The sequence below is a fragment of the Pezoporus occidentalis genome, unplaced genomic scaffold, assembly GCF_034315485.1.
Source record: "Pezoporus occidentalis ecotype Australia unplaced genomic scaffold, CSIRO_AGI_Poc_V1 ctg36, whole genome shotgun sequence".
Classification (NCBI taxonomy): Eukaryota; Metazoa; Chordata; class Aves; order Psittaciformes; family Psittacidae; genus Pezoporus; species Pezoporus occidentalis.
The window spans coordinates 550,763-565,611 of record NW_026915591.1 but is presented as its reverse complement, the minus strand read 5'-3'; the positions used below and the strand labels follow the sequence as shown (position 1 = coordinate 565,611).

The 14,849-nt window shown below is 43.7% G+C and overlaps 1 long non-coding RNA gene across 1 annotated transcript; it reads left to right on the top strand.

The window, feature by feature from the left end:
• The first annotated feature begins 340 nt into the window (after window positions 1-340).
• On the top strand, window positions 341-2,075 carry LOC134169908 (uncharacterized). The gene is made up of 2 exons (XR_009967068.1): window positions 341-1,032; window positions 1,821-2,075. It is a non-coding gene; the product is annotated as an uncharacterized LOC134169908 (long non-coding RNA).
• The last annotated feature ends 12,774 nt before the right edge of the window (window positions 2,076-14,849 follow it).

The window sequence follows — 14,849 nt, the reverse complement described above, 5'->3', positions numbered from 1 at the left end:
CATGAATAAGACTCAGAAAAAAGCACAGCTATTCTGGAGTGCAAAAGAGTAATGCAGAGCAGGCTCATACTATGTGTCTTTAGGTTTGTAAAATGAAAGCTTTAAACCAGCTTTTGTTCACTTCAATCAAAAATACAAATAAACAATACCCACAGAAAAAGAGAGAGGAAATATTCTGCTCCTGAGCTGCATTTTTTGAATTCCAAATTTTCCTTGGGAGGGAATCTTTTCCAGCAAAGCCTGAAATCCACCAAAACTGGGAACAAATGACACTGTTTGCACAGTTTCAGTAGTACCACTGGGCACTGCTGCAAAAAACCATGGCTGATATTCGTGCAGAAGGCCTCCTTTTTCTCTTCGCTCACTCAAGCAAGCATCAGGAGAGTTTGAAATGTAAACCACATTCCTATGTGACGATGAAAGAAAAATCACTTGGAAGGAGACAAGGAGGAACTGAAGTTACTCACTCAAACCAGTCAGGCTTACGAATTGCTTTTGCTGTCTCCATTCATCCACATAATGGCTTTCCCTTTCCCTGGCCAGTTTATAGAAGAATAATTATCTCTTTCAGATCAGCTGCCTTGTCTTCGTCATAAATCAGTTCCTTCCTCTCCTCTTGCCCTCCCACTGCCTCCTCCTTTTTATTAGCACATCCTTCGCATAAGCCTTTCGAAGTCCAGCTTTCCACTGACTACATGAATCTGATGACTGAAGCCTCCTGTGAACTCACCATTTTTGCCACAAAGTCCTGCTTTTCCTGCTGTAGCTGAACAAGTCCATGTGACAAGTTGTGACAGAGCTCAGAGGAGAACAAGCCAGCCATGTGACATAAAGGACAATATGAGATGAGTGAAGCTGAGCCTAGTTGACTCTGCAAGGGGAACTCCTGGCTTTTTCAGAGCTCCACATGTCTCACACTGCAAAAAAGCCTGCAAAGGATTTATGCTTTTGTGTAGTCTCATTAAAGATACAGAGGTCATTGCAGAATGAAGTGTGTGAGAGCAGCCATCCCAGAGGTATCAGCATTCGAATGTAAGTTCAGCGCTGATGCTGGGTGATATCAGGGTGGTTGGATACCATCAAGTTTGGGATGGACTTGCCCAAAATGGGCTGAAGTCTGTTAAATAGTAGGGCAGAAAACGAAGCCTATTCATTGCAGCTGCAGGACAGACACTGTTTCAGAGCCAGGAACAGCTCTCTTTTGGTCTCTTAGGTATTGCTGGCCCTCATCTGGTCTCCCCTTGGCACGAGTAAACCCTATGCTCTGTACCACTCAGATGGCCTCCTGCTTCCTCCATCCCAAATTGTTCAGCACTGGCAGAGGGACGTTTTGACGTGCTCCTTCTGGCTGCTTTGATCTGCCCAGACAACTGACACCTTCCCACTTGCACTGCTCACTTCTCATTTCCATTAGCCTCAAACCATCAGCAGCCAAATCATGGCTCTGCTGGAATCAGTGGCAAAAATTACATACTCCCAGAAAGCCCTGGTTTCATCAGAGCTGTCATCAGAACAAATAGCCAGAAGGCTGATGGCCCCAGTGATGGACAGAGTGCCTTCATGCTGAAATGCCTTTTTGTGCACAGTCTATTGGCTTTCTATCATCCCATGCTAAAAGCTCTTATCTGTTTTTTTTTTTGTCTACTATTGTGTGAGGTTTTTTAGTATTATTACAGTATCTTGGATGCTTTAAAGTTTAAAAAAGGCCTTTTTAATGCATTAAATGAGCTGGTCAAATTTTGCTGATGAGAAACAAGGGGAGAAATATCCAGATCAGTCACTCTGAATTTCCCTTCTTTTGTTTCTTATTTCTCATTCAGGTTTCCTGAAATACATACGGTAAATGAGAGATTTTTCTCATACCTCCCTGCCTAACAAAACTGGATTGAGCAAGAACTCTTAGGGGTCCCTGGTGAAAATAATGCTGGATGTACTTGGCAGAAAATTTCAGATACTACTCTAGTAGTTATTTAAAATCCAACAGGCCAAATGGCCTCAACAGTGGCAGGGTTTTTTTTTTTTTTTATTTATACATTCTGGTCCTCAGAAATGTAATAAAATAAGCTTGACATTCTGCTTGGGCAAGATCTATGAAAAATAAGCTCTCACTGCTGAGTTATGAGTGTCTGAAAAAAATTAAGTCACAGACATATATTACCCTTCACAGTGACAACAGTCTATGGGCAGTGTTTTGGGTATAGCTGTTTTCTTCCCAGTGCCAAATACTGCAAGCCTTAATCAGGGAGTACTGGGGATTGCTGGTGGGTTTTTTTGAAGGACCTGATACAAAGCCCTTTGTTTATAGGGTGCATGGTGTTAGTTAACAGTAAAGCACTGCTACTGTGTGGCATGGCTGGCAGACTCAAAAGGCTTTGAACAGAAGAGAAAAGGAAACAGGCGCATCAAAGTGGAGCTGACAGATGATGCCAAATTCATTTGCAGCACATTGGCTTACTTTTCTCTCTCTGATTTCACATGACCTCTTTGCATGGGTTGTGGCAGGGGCGGCGTGGGCTGAACCAGCACCAGGCTGCATGCACATGGAGTTCACCCATTTCCTTACAGAGACTGGGATGATTGCTGTCATGGGGAGGGGGTTTCTAAAGGACTTTGGGAAGAAGCAGAAAGGTAAGAGCTTAAAGAGCCTGCAAGGCTCTCAACAACCATGCAATAAGCTTCTCATCACTATATGCAGGTTTCTGATGCCTGTATTTGATGCTAATTTCTTCCTTCCCTAGTCCCCGCCTTGTTTAATTAGATTCCCCCTGCAAGAGCAACAGGTAGATTCATTGTGCTTGCAGCAGGAGTAATTACATTATTCCTTTTCACTAGCACCTGGACATATATTCTAACCCCTAAGCTGTAAATGAGGGATAAATCACCAAGGAGACGGCCATGTTATTTTCCTCCGTCATCTTTCTCCCTTGCCACATGAAGAGAGCAAGCAGCTCTACTGCTGCCTTCAGAGAGGAGAAGCTGCACTGCCACAGCAGCAGCCAGGGTACTTCTCCCATCTCCCCTACTCTTCTGAAAGAGTAGATTTTCCCAATTTTATTTCAGCTACCTGCGAGGAGAAGTAAGGTGTCTCCAACCTGCAATTTGGCTGGAGAGCACGAAGCTCCTGCTCATCTTTCTCCCCACCTCACACACTTCTCACTGGCAGCTGCCAATTTCTCAGACATCCCCACGTTTTCCCCTGTAAGGGGTATGCAGACTGCCAGTTTGACTGCCTGGCTCCAGGAATATGTTCATACCCCAGAACCACCATGCTTACCTGCAAGTCTCTGCATGTTTATCGACCGCTTAAGGGTTGCTCCTGCAGTCCTCCCTCAAGCAAAACCCCTATTATGGCTGTGGTCTTCTGCATGCAGGGAGATTCTCCCCCATGCAGGGAGGTTTGGCTCAGCCTGATGCAGGCACAGGAGCTGCAAAACCAGGTCTTCCTCTCTGCAGAGCACATACTGTGGTGGCTGGGGTCTGTGTGCATGACGGGACCTCAGACTTGTCAGGGTCTCACAGTGAACATGCCCAAACCTTCCCTTACCTGGGGACTCAGGATGAGGTAAGGCCTTTCAGTTCAGGAAAGCCAGGTTTTACTCAACATAAACTAAATGCTTGGCTTCTAAAATTGATAAAGTACAAAGGCATCCAGTAAAGCAGAGCGGAAATAAGGAGGATTTACAGCCCTGTCTCTCTCTCTGCCCACTACATCCTTCCAGGCTTGCATTCAGCCAAGTCCCTCTGGTCCCTGGGAAGTGCTTTCCCTTGCATCATTTAGCCCTCCTGTTTCAGAAAACATGAGACTTGCTACTGTGACCTTAGAGCCTTTAGTTGTTCAGGAATACAGCTGTGCTCCTGGGTATCTCCATTTGGAGAGCTGAGATATACAGCAGTCTCATGGGACACATGCACAGCTTTGGGCAATTGCCAGGACCCTGTCTTGACTTCCAAAAATGCATATGTCCATCAAATATATGTAAGAATTTAGGTCTCCAAACTGAGGATAAAGCTCCACCATGATGCCACATAAGAATACCTGCAATTCATAATGTGTCAAGGACCAAGTGTCCAGCTTTCGTTATGCAAAAGAGCTGATATACAGCATTGATCCAAGTAGCCACACTTTCCAGGAGATGAAAGTCTTGTCCAGTAAGAGGTAAATAAATAAATCTGTTTCATACAAAACACTAACAAAAACTAACTAGTTTTATTTAACCCTTTTTGCTAACCAAATTCAACCCATGACCTATGAACAAATCTTGTATTTAAAATCCAATTCTCTGCTCTACTGCAAAAGAGCAATTAGGAAATAATTCTGCAATAGCATTGGATGTACCAGACTGAGACATATGCTTTTAATCACAGATAACAGCAGTATTTATAACAGGGTGGGGTGTTGATATAAATTCCTTCACAAAAAAAAAAACCCAAACAATAGAACATCCCCCCCCCCCCCCCCCCCCCAGTTCTGCGTAGAAAGTTAGTGAGAGAGAAGAATAAATAGGATTTGAAAGAAAACCACCGGCAGTTTAGCTAATGCTTTTGTACAAAGAATGAACCAGAGCCAAGCCAGCCACATTTGTGAAAACAGGGCCCTGTGGAACTAAATATATTGCTGATAAAGTTGCTGAAATATCTACCAGCTGTAAGAGAAATCGGGTGTTATACAAGATGCTGGATCTTCACATGGTAAGGGAACAGATAAGGTGGCCTTGTTATTCAGAGCTGAACACAGAAAGAAGAAACATAGAAAGAAGCTGAACATAGAAAAGTTTCCCCTTTTGTATGTGAGTTGAAGAGTAAAGAGGTGATGGCTATTTCTGTAACAAGAAATAAAATGGGCTGAAGCCCCTTTCCTGGCTTTGAGAAAAATAGCATGGCTCAAGCCTGTGCTTTTAATTTCTTTTCTCTCCAAAACACAGTTCCAGGTAGTGTTTAAGCATGGGATGTCTCCCAGTTTGGAGCCCCAGTCTGTGTCTGGGCAGGGTCTGGGAGAAGCTCCCTGGGGCAGGCTGGACCATAACAGGAAGCAAGTGAGCATATGTCGTCTGAAGCACCCCCTCACTGTCATCGTGATGCACACTGATACCTGTATCAGTATTTGAAACACTTTACAGCAGACTAAGCCCCAAATCAACAGCTAGCAGGAGGCTGCTGATATTCCTCAAAAGAGCCTCATCATGCTGCCTTCACTCAGGAAAAAAAGACAAAACTTAGCAGTTTGCCTGGAGCAAGAATATGAGATCTAGTGTCCAGTCTGTAACTGTAAACAAGGGGAGGGTGTTAAGCTCAGCCCTATTTCCCTGCTCCCTCACATCTCAGGTAAGGATGCTTACATGCTTTATCATGACACTTTCATATTTAATTTAACTGAGAAGTCCATAAAGTCCCTTTAAATAGAAAAAAAAAATATAATTGAATAATTTATCTGAGAGTAATTTCCATTTCATCTCCAAGTCTGCTGAAGTCAGTATTGCCTGCTGCTGGGAGCTACAGAAAGTGCATGTGCGGCAGGGTACCAGGAACCACAGCAAGTGCACAAATGTGTGCCCGCAACAAGCCTGCTCCTGGGCTGCATGCAGAGCATGAGGTCTCTACTGACAATGAAATCAAGCCCTTCTTGCTTGCAGCTTGTGAGCTGCAGGCCTACACACACTTGGTGGTTTGGTGGGTCCTTGGGTGCCCTGGCTGCACCCCAACACGGCAGGGAGGAACCGTGCTTCTCAAAGCATTTACTGACCAGCACCTTCCCCATCTCTGCCAGCCAGCACTGCAGAGACAGAGATGCTGCTGCTTGTGAGTGCCTGGTCTGATGGCCTCATCTCTCAGGAGCTGCCAGATGCACTGGGGAGCACACAGATGGGGAGGGTAAGGCTGGGAATGAGCAAATAGGGATGGAGATGGGGAGCTGGTCTTTTCAAGGGCATTCAAAATCTGGACCAGGGGAAAACAGCCAGGTGTGCAGTCCGGGTAGCAAAAGCAGATCATAGGGAAGGCTGTATTTACCTATATAACAGTCACATTGTAGGAACCAATTAGCCAGTGCTTTCAAATTGCTGTGATAACATAAAGTGATAAGACAATTAAACACGGAAGTCAAATTTGCCTGTTCTGGCCCCTCAGTCCTGTGCCTGTTCCTTGGACAAATAAAGCCTTATCATCATGTTAATTCTGAACAGCTTGTTGGGGTTATAAAGTGCTCATTGTGTGCTGTGTGGAAAAATAAAACACTAGTAAGGAGGAATTTTTATTGCTGTGTCATGGTTCGTGCTGAAACCTGATGCTGTTGTTGAAGAGCAGCTTTTCTAGGTATTTTCCACAGTCAGATGAAAAAATTATGTTCTTCCAGCCTTGGTTCCTGCTGCAAAATCTGTCTGTGCTGATTGAATCTGCAGTCATTTTAGTTGTAAAAATTAAGTTACTCTTAAGAGACATGGTAGGTATTTTACTTCAGGGTAGAATGTACAGTTTTCATCATCTTGTAATTTATATTGCTAAAGGCCAAAAATATGCAGATTTGGTAAAGTCTGGAAGAACCACGCATAATCCAGAATGCTCCAAGGAGTATATTCATAACATTCCTTCAGTCCCATTTGTGATCTTGAATAGAAAGAACTTGCATTTCTTCTGACTGAGAAGTCAATGAAAGGGCATATTTTTCTGCTAATTAGACTCCTGGAGATTTCCTCAACTCTTCAAGAACTACCAACATGCTTTTTTTTTACATCTTTCTTCTTCAATCACAGTGAAAGCCTTTGTGCCACGTAGGGGTTTTTCTCTACTGAAGTGATTATTGAAACATCTAACGTTCTTTGCTCCTTTGCTTGTTGAAAAATCTTTTATCAGTTTATGATAAACAGGCTTGTAAATTAAACAGATGACCAGACATCTGCAGTCTAGAAGGTGAGTGGTAAAATGTTTTCCCAAATGGCTCAATGGCTGTGAGAAGAAAAATATTGGTCTATAAAAAATTTAGCATAAGGTGTCCCTGCCCACGGCAGGGGGGTTGGAACTAGATGATCTTAAGGTCCTTTCCAACCCTAACTATTCTATGATTCTATAATATGGCTTGAAAAGACTTATTAGTAGTTTCCCAGTGTCCTGCACCAAAAAATCCTGCATACTCTTCTTTAAATGTTCTTTGTAAGATTTTGGGGATGGAAGAAGGGATGGGGAGAGGTAAACCTGGACTGTCATTATAGTATTATACAACTTGCTATTATAGCAGTGCAGGAATGGGATCAGGACACCATCAGGGTTAGCTGTGCCTGTGGCATCACAATGCTTACTCTGAAAGCACATGAAGCTAAGATGAACAAATTGATGGCATCTTTCTAAAGGTGCTTAGGCCTTGTAGTATGTCATGCTGTTTAAATTTTAAATGATTTACAGCTTCATCCTGTTTCAGGAGCATTTTGAGAAAAATACTTTGGAAGTAGTTAAATTCCTTTATTGGGAACTTAAATGCCTTTCTAACCCTGGTCCTCAGGGGCCTGCATCCTGCAGGCTGGTGAGGGAGTCTTGGCTCTGTCTGTCATTTTTGATGTCCCTGTTTATGGTTTTCATAGATGACTTCTTGCAATTGAAGTTGCAACCACTGGAGATATTAACAGCTTCTGCTACTTGGCTTCCTCTGGTTGTTAACTGGGCTGGTCTCAAAGCTGGCATGCTAGGTTGGGATGTGCAGCCACATCTCAGATACCTCTGTTTGGGACATCCTCAGCCGTGCAGTCTCCACCATTCCTGCCAGAGACACAGACCACTGGCAGAGGTGGAGGATGGATGCTGAGAGTAAGTATCTGCCTCTGCTAAAACCATCAGGACTCATCGGAGAGATCATCATGTCATTTTGTCATTGCAGGGCTCAGCACAGCAATGCTCAAACACTTGCAGCTGTGGGCTGTAAGGAACATGCCTGAGCTCATGCAGCAGGTTGGTGACAGCCCTGCAGAGGGAAGCTTAGTTATTTGTATTCAGGGAAATAAACTGCATTATGCATGTCTCTTGCAGTACTTGTAAAACATCAAGACCTCCTATTCATAAGCACGTGATCGCCCTTTTATTCTTCCATTTGTATTTCTTTCTTCCTGCATTTGTCCTTCACGCTTTAAAAAGGATGGCAAATACCTGTTCCATTAAGATAGCAGCAAAAGTAACTAGTGACACATTCTGGCCAAATATAGGCTGTGGAAAACATCCAGCACATTCAGAATATTAACACTGTCAAAACAGAAGTATACAAAAGCCGGACAGAAGCCAGATGGGTTAGGCTTCTCACTTGTTCCTGGCTTTAACTTGGTTGGAGGGAACCATAGCGTGGCTCCTTCACAACACCTGAGCTGCATCGTTCTGGTTCCTGTGGAGTTTGAGCTGAAGAGCAGCTGAGCCACTCTGAGTCACTCAGTTTCACTTATCCGTATTCACTGCACAAAGACATGTAGCTCTGCCCTGCTTTCTTTCCTCCAATGTTTTTATATCAAAGACTCTCATCAGCAGTGATCGCCAACCTTTTATATGCTCTGCCATTGTACAGAGTGACTCAGTTGGCAGTTACTTGGTGTTGTTGGCCAGACAAATAAAACCCACAGCAGTCCCCAAGTAACTCTCTTCACCACAACCTCCTGTTCTGGATCCAAGCACAGTCAAACCTTCACCTTCTTCCCATCATATGCAGCATCAAGCATGATGCCTTTCTTCTTTGGTGTCTTAACATGCAGTTTCTCCTTTCTGGCAGACCAAAAGGAGATACACTTAGCAGCACTTAGCAGCTTGTTAGGCTCCAACTAGGCATCTGAGGGGTTGCTACTCCTTCTAGCATTGATTGTTATTCATCTTTTTTTGTCAAGGGATGCAGTGGAAAGTTTGCTATAGCTACTCATCTGAAGCTAACACAGGCCCCAGAGCAGCATTCTCTAGATGTTGGATGTGGCAGCAGGCTAAGCTGGATCCCTTTTTCTGTTCTCTTTTTTTCCTGTTTCCCATTCAGGCTTGGTGTCAATCATTTTCTGGATGCAGCATTCAAGCTGGATCAGTAGGCAAACCAAGAGGAACAGAAGCAGGCAGTGTGTAGTGTGGCACATACTCAGTTTTTTCTGTCAAAGTCCGTTTGGTTCCTGAGATGAACAACTAATACCTCAAATACATTATTTGGCCAGAAAGAACCAACCCAGGCCAGATTTTTTCTCTATTATATGCAAAATGAGTGTGATCATTGGCTCCGTGACACCAGTCATATTCTGGTTCCTCCCCTTAGAGCGATCCTTTGTCCTCTGAAAGAAGTCAGGTGAATGCATTTCAGAGGTTTCATTTCTGAATTAGGGAAAAATGTTGTCTCTAAGTATGACCTAAAGAGGGAAGCAAAGAAAGTCCTAGATGCACTGCAACATCCCTTTGAGCATTAGGAACTAGGAGATGAGAAAGCCAAAATTGATGTGGTGCCATTACAGTTCGAGGAGCTCTTCCAGCTGATGTGGCCATCTCTTCACATGCTGTGTGAGTACAGAGATCCTGTGGAAAGGAACAGACCAACCTTGAAGGTTGCCATCACAGACCTTTACTCACATTGGGCTTAGGCTGTCACTGTGTGTAATAATGAATGAACAAAATTATAGCTTATGGTAACAGTACATATTGATGGGAATGATGGTTTATTTTGGTCAATATTTCAATAAGGCTCCTACCTGATGGCAGGAATGCAGATCAAGGAGGGGTTGGGCTGATGCAGCAGAAGAAAGGAACATTGCCAAGCACTGATTGATGTTTTATCAGGCTGTAATACTAGAAGCTTTTGCTTGCAAGAATCAAATGTTAAATCTCTCTCTCAGGGTTTTATTTTACTAGTACCTCTGGGAACCAGCTGGGCTGGCTGCCTGGAGAAAAGACAAAGCAAGCTAGTCAGGAAGTTTATGGATTTAAGATAGATGCTGATTAGTGATTCGCATTTGTGTGAATAAAAAAATAAATACAGAGAATTGGAACAGTTGCTAGTGTATTTCCCTATTGCTTCCCAAGAAAAAAGAAAGCTGCTGTGTGTAAGTTAAGGTTGAGAATTTCCCCACTGCAGCAGACCTATTTTATTGCAAAGAAGAGAGCAATACCCCGGAGAGGTAAAGATGTGCAGTACTGTCAATGTTAGAAATTCTGCACTGAGGACATTTATGTTAGTGAATTGATTGGGAGGGAAAAAAAGTAACTTTTTTCTGTGAAACATAAACAAAATATACTCTCTCAGGGGCAAATGACACACTGCAAAAATCTGGAAGAAGGCCCCATGGATGTGCTGCTGCAGTGGCAGAGCTGTAAGAGTTCAGCACTTCAAATCCAGCCCTGGAGGGCTGGTGTGATTTGCTCACTAGATACAGCCTACAGCATTTTTGCTGGCTTGGGCCAATAAATGAGTAGCTTCTCATTATATCTTTTTTTTTTTTTTCTGCTGGAATTCAAGCAATTTTGAGCAAATTATGAGAAAAAAAAAGGTTTTTTGCTGGACTCTATTGTGAATCTGTTGAAATATGTTGTCTGGTTTTAGTGAATGAAAGTGCCGTGATTTGACACCTGAAGTTTTATTTCCTGCTTTTAAAGCAGAATGGGTCATTTTTCAGCAGACGATATCTTCTTCAAAAGACCATTGTACTGCAGAATCAAATGCCCTGCCTCAGGAAACAGCATTAAAGACTCTGAACTTCCTAAATGACTTCATAAAATTCAGAGGTTAGGAAGAGACAGACCTGTCAGTTTTCCACCTCGCCTGAGGAAAAAGCTTGTTTCTGTAACAGAATCAGAAGAGAAGCTCTGTAGTCAGGCAGACTGCTGGTGAAGACCTTGTTTCTTGCAGACTGGTTGAATTTCTGGAGGAGGGGGGAGATATTCGATACAGAAGGAGCAGAGCCACTGCGCTGGGAGGGAGGTTTCACCAAAGAGACTTTTGGATCGAACCCGGAGCTGCTTTCTCTTTGGGGCCAGAGGCACCCTGCCACTGAGGCTGGGCCTTGTCAGGTCCAGGTGATCCAAAGACCACCATGAGCTTTTTTGAAGTGATATTGTCATTTGTTTCTGGCTGCTTTGATAGGACTTTATGACACGCTGTATGTTCTCATATGGCTCAAATAGCCGATCTCGTTTTCTTTCCACATCTGTGATTGCACTTCTTGGTATCTTTTTTCCTTTCCCAGTGATGAATTCAGGCATATCTTCTGCTGCACTGATTTCTCTGCCTGCTGTTTCTTTTTTTTCTTTCCCCTCTGCCTCCACCACCAACTTCTGTTGTCTTTTAGCACTTTTTCCTTGCTTTGGGATTTCTCACTAGAAGTCAGTGATTGGGAGAAGAAAATTTTTCCAAGCCTGGGATATTGTTACATGATCAGGGTGGACTTTAAATGTGTGGAGAGATAAAACACAATGGAAAATAGATACGATATTCTAGTTCTGTTCACACAGCTCTTAAAATAGAAAGAAAGGGCTCTTTGTAGGCTGCAGTTCAGATATTTGTCTGATGCCATGCTAGAAAGACATCTGACCCATGAGTCCCGTCAGATTTATCTGCAGCCTTTAGAGATGCCACCATGCTGAACTGTCTGCTCTTCCTTTTGACCAGCATTTTTTGTCCTTGTACCAGAAATAGAATGAAATGGATGTCCTTGTCTTAACCTCCCTATCCTCGCCACCATCCACAGTATCAGCTTAGGACACTGGCGATGACAGTTTTTCTCTAAAAAACTGCTCTGCAAATTGAAGCAAAGATCTGCATTTTCTGCTGCAAGGCCGCTAACTCAGACAGAAGGGTGCAGAGGGCACTTGGGAATCTGCCAGTTTGACTCCTATCTGCACAGAGCTGCCCACACACTGAAAAAGTACGGCTTATCCAGACCATTCTGGGTCTTCTGTTGTATCTGCAGTCTGCAGACCTAAGTACAGAGGGGAGCAGTTCCCTGTGGAATACAGGGGCAGATGTCCCACAGCCACCTCCAGTTATCTGTGTGGAGTGCAGAGGGCAGAACACAAATGCATTTTAAATATGAATTGGACTTTGAGACAGTGACTGAATTTTGTATTGCATCCCTGTGTGTCCAGCATTCTAGGTGCAGGAATGGCACTGCAAAATGTTGCTGGCGGTGACTGCAGGTGGAGAGTGCATACATGGACTGGCTTATGGGGATGGCACAAGCATGGTCCCTGGCCCTGGCTAGGGCAGATAAAGGGTGCATGGCTTTGCACCAGGCCTTCAAGCAGCTGGTGTGTGGAGCAGGAGGGCTCCATTTCCACTGCTGTGAATCAAACAACTTCCACCAATCCTGAATTCTCTCTGCACTCAGTCTGACAAAGATAATTAGAAAAGGCATTAATCTGGGTCACAGAGAATAAGTAATGCCACTCTAGAATGTAATTTAAGCTGCATAGGAAATAAAGCTTCAGTCTGAATATGAGTGTGCCAGGCAAATGTTTTTTAACTTGTCCAAGGTGGCTGAGCAGGCAGCTGAAACTTTGACCCCATCCATCCACCCTGAATACAGTCCATGCTGGGCATGGGCCTGGGTCAGTCTGCCTGGCCTGCTCACAGGACTTGTGGGTTTTGTCTCAAACACAGGACAGGAATAAGCTGCTGTCATTGTTACCCCCAGCATTGAGCAACATGGTGCCTTGGAGCCTAGGAGGGCTCTGGAGCCGTTTCATTGCCTCACACAGGGAAATGAGGGCACAAACCACCTTTCAGCTGGCTGCCAATGAGCTATCTGGTGCTAATAACTTCCCCAGACTACTGCTGTACATTGGGTCTGAATTTCCAACCCAGAGGTGAAAGGCTCCTTCACTTATTAAGCTATTAATTGCTCAAACCACCTATCTAGTTCTTAAGTGATAATTAATGAGAAGCCAGAGCTGGAGCTTGTAACTGGGAGGAGCCTTGCAAAAGAAGATTAATAAACAGCAGAGGCAAGGGCTCAGGATGGCGTGAGATCTGGGCAGTTCATGCACCCAAGTTGTTGCCATGAACTCTGACAAACAGCAGGCCCAGAGCAGAAAGTTCCTAAGGGCTTCTGATTTCTCCCAAGCTTTTTTTGCCCTTTCCTGAGCACCAGTTTTTGACAAAGGGGAGCTTTTTAGTGTTTCAGTTCTGCATTTCCACCGAAAGCCGTTACAGGGCCTCGATTGCCTCTGCCTGTTTGAAGTCTACCAAAGGAACACAGCAGGGAATTTCGCTGTAACATGGTTCAGCACAAGACTCGATCAATGTCGAGTTAAAAGGCACGTTTTCATAGGAGGAAAGATTCCAGTGCAGTTTCACAGGTTACTTCCCTACAAATTATATTTCTTTGCCATTCATCAGACCCCTTCTTCTCTGTGCGTAAGTAGGCTCCTTAGTTACAGCGTACTCATCAGACAAGTGCTCCAAACAGCAGAAGGAATGGGCTGAAACACAGGTTATCAGTGATGTAGCCAGAGACACTCCAGAGATGTTTTATGCAATCCTGTGCTTTTTCATCCAGTGAACTATGCTCAAGCAAGCAGGCAGTATCTGCTGATGAGAGACGCTGTTAGATGCTGAGCCTGCTAGAGACATGTGCACAGCCCCAGGATGCTGTGACACTCAATGAAACCAGAAATGTTTTAGTGGTGGGGAACAGGTATTTTCAAATACTGCATAATGGAGCCTTTACAGCTCATTGGGACTCAGTGGTAATTTTCAATTGACCTTTTATTTCGTAACTGTTTAAACGCCAGAAGACAGCTGTTAGAAAGCTTCAGCTGCTGCTGAAGAGGAATAAATATCATAAAAAGCCATTTCACAAAGGAGCTGGCTAACCAGCTCCTAACCACCTCTGTTGTCTTTAGACTTGAATGGTCTCCATCAGGACCACTGTGCTCTCCATCAGGAGGGCCTTGGAGGGAGTCCTGCATGCTTTCAGAGGTGTGATCAGTGTCCATGGGCAGCTCCTGATAGCTGAAGGTTTTTTTTCAAAGCTTGATGACCCAAGGGGAAAGGTCCTGGTGGAGTCATCCCTCCCTCTCAATATGGACACAGCCTCTTGTCTAATTTCACAGATGAGTATTTTTAACTAGGGGCAGGAGCTAATAGTAGTCATCTTTTGATGTGCCTGATGATGTAGGATGTGCCTGACATGGGCAGCCTGGGAAGCATGCTTGGAGAACAGAGTTATTCAACATAAAGTCCACATAGATTTTCAGCAGCTTTTCTCGGCATTGGCCAAGCCTTGTGCATCATTGACTTCTGAAGTACTTTGGAAAAGATAACAGTAACAAAAGAGTAGTTCATCAAATGGATTTTCTCGGAGTGGCAGAGCTGTTGTTTTTAGACCAATATTGCTGCTAGGTGCTATAGCTGGGTTATAAGAGCACAGAAGTTTCAGACCCCCACTAATGTGTTTACATGGCTGTTATAGACAGGGCACAGCCATCTGTAGTGTTAATGGAAATGCTTTTCCATTCTTTGCATAAATTAGGAGAAACATTTCATGAACTGCTGCTTATATGAGTTTTGGCAGAAGATCAAAGTTCAAAAAATGTATTTATTTTTTAACACATGTGATGTGAAAAGTAAGGGTTGGGACAAAAATTCAACCCTGGAGTTATTTTTCAGGTTACAGTGGGAAAATACATCATAATTCTACCAATAATGAAGAGAATCCTTGAAGTTAATTATAACAGCACATTCCCATAGCTGGACTGAAGCTGTATGTGTCAGCACTTCTGCTCCTTTCAGGGGTCCACAAATGGTGCCATTTTAGGTGCCAAGGCACACACAAATTCAAGATTTAAGGAGAAGTCATTCCTAAAATTGTAATTTTGGAATGAAATAAACCCCAAAATGTTGAATACCTTATTTCTGTTTTCTC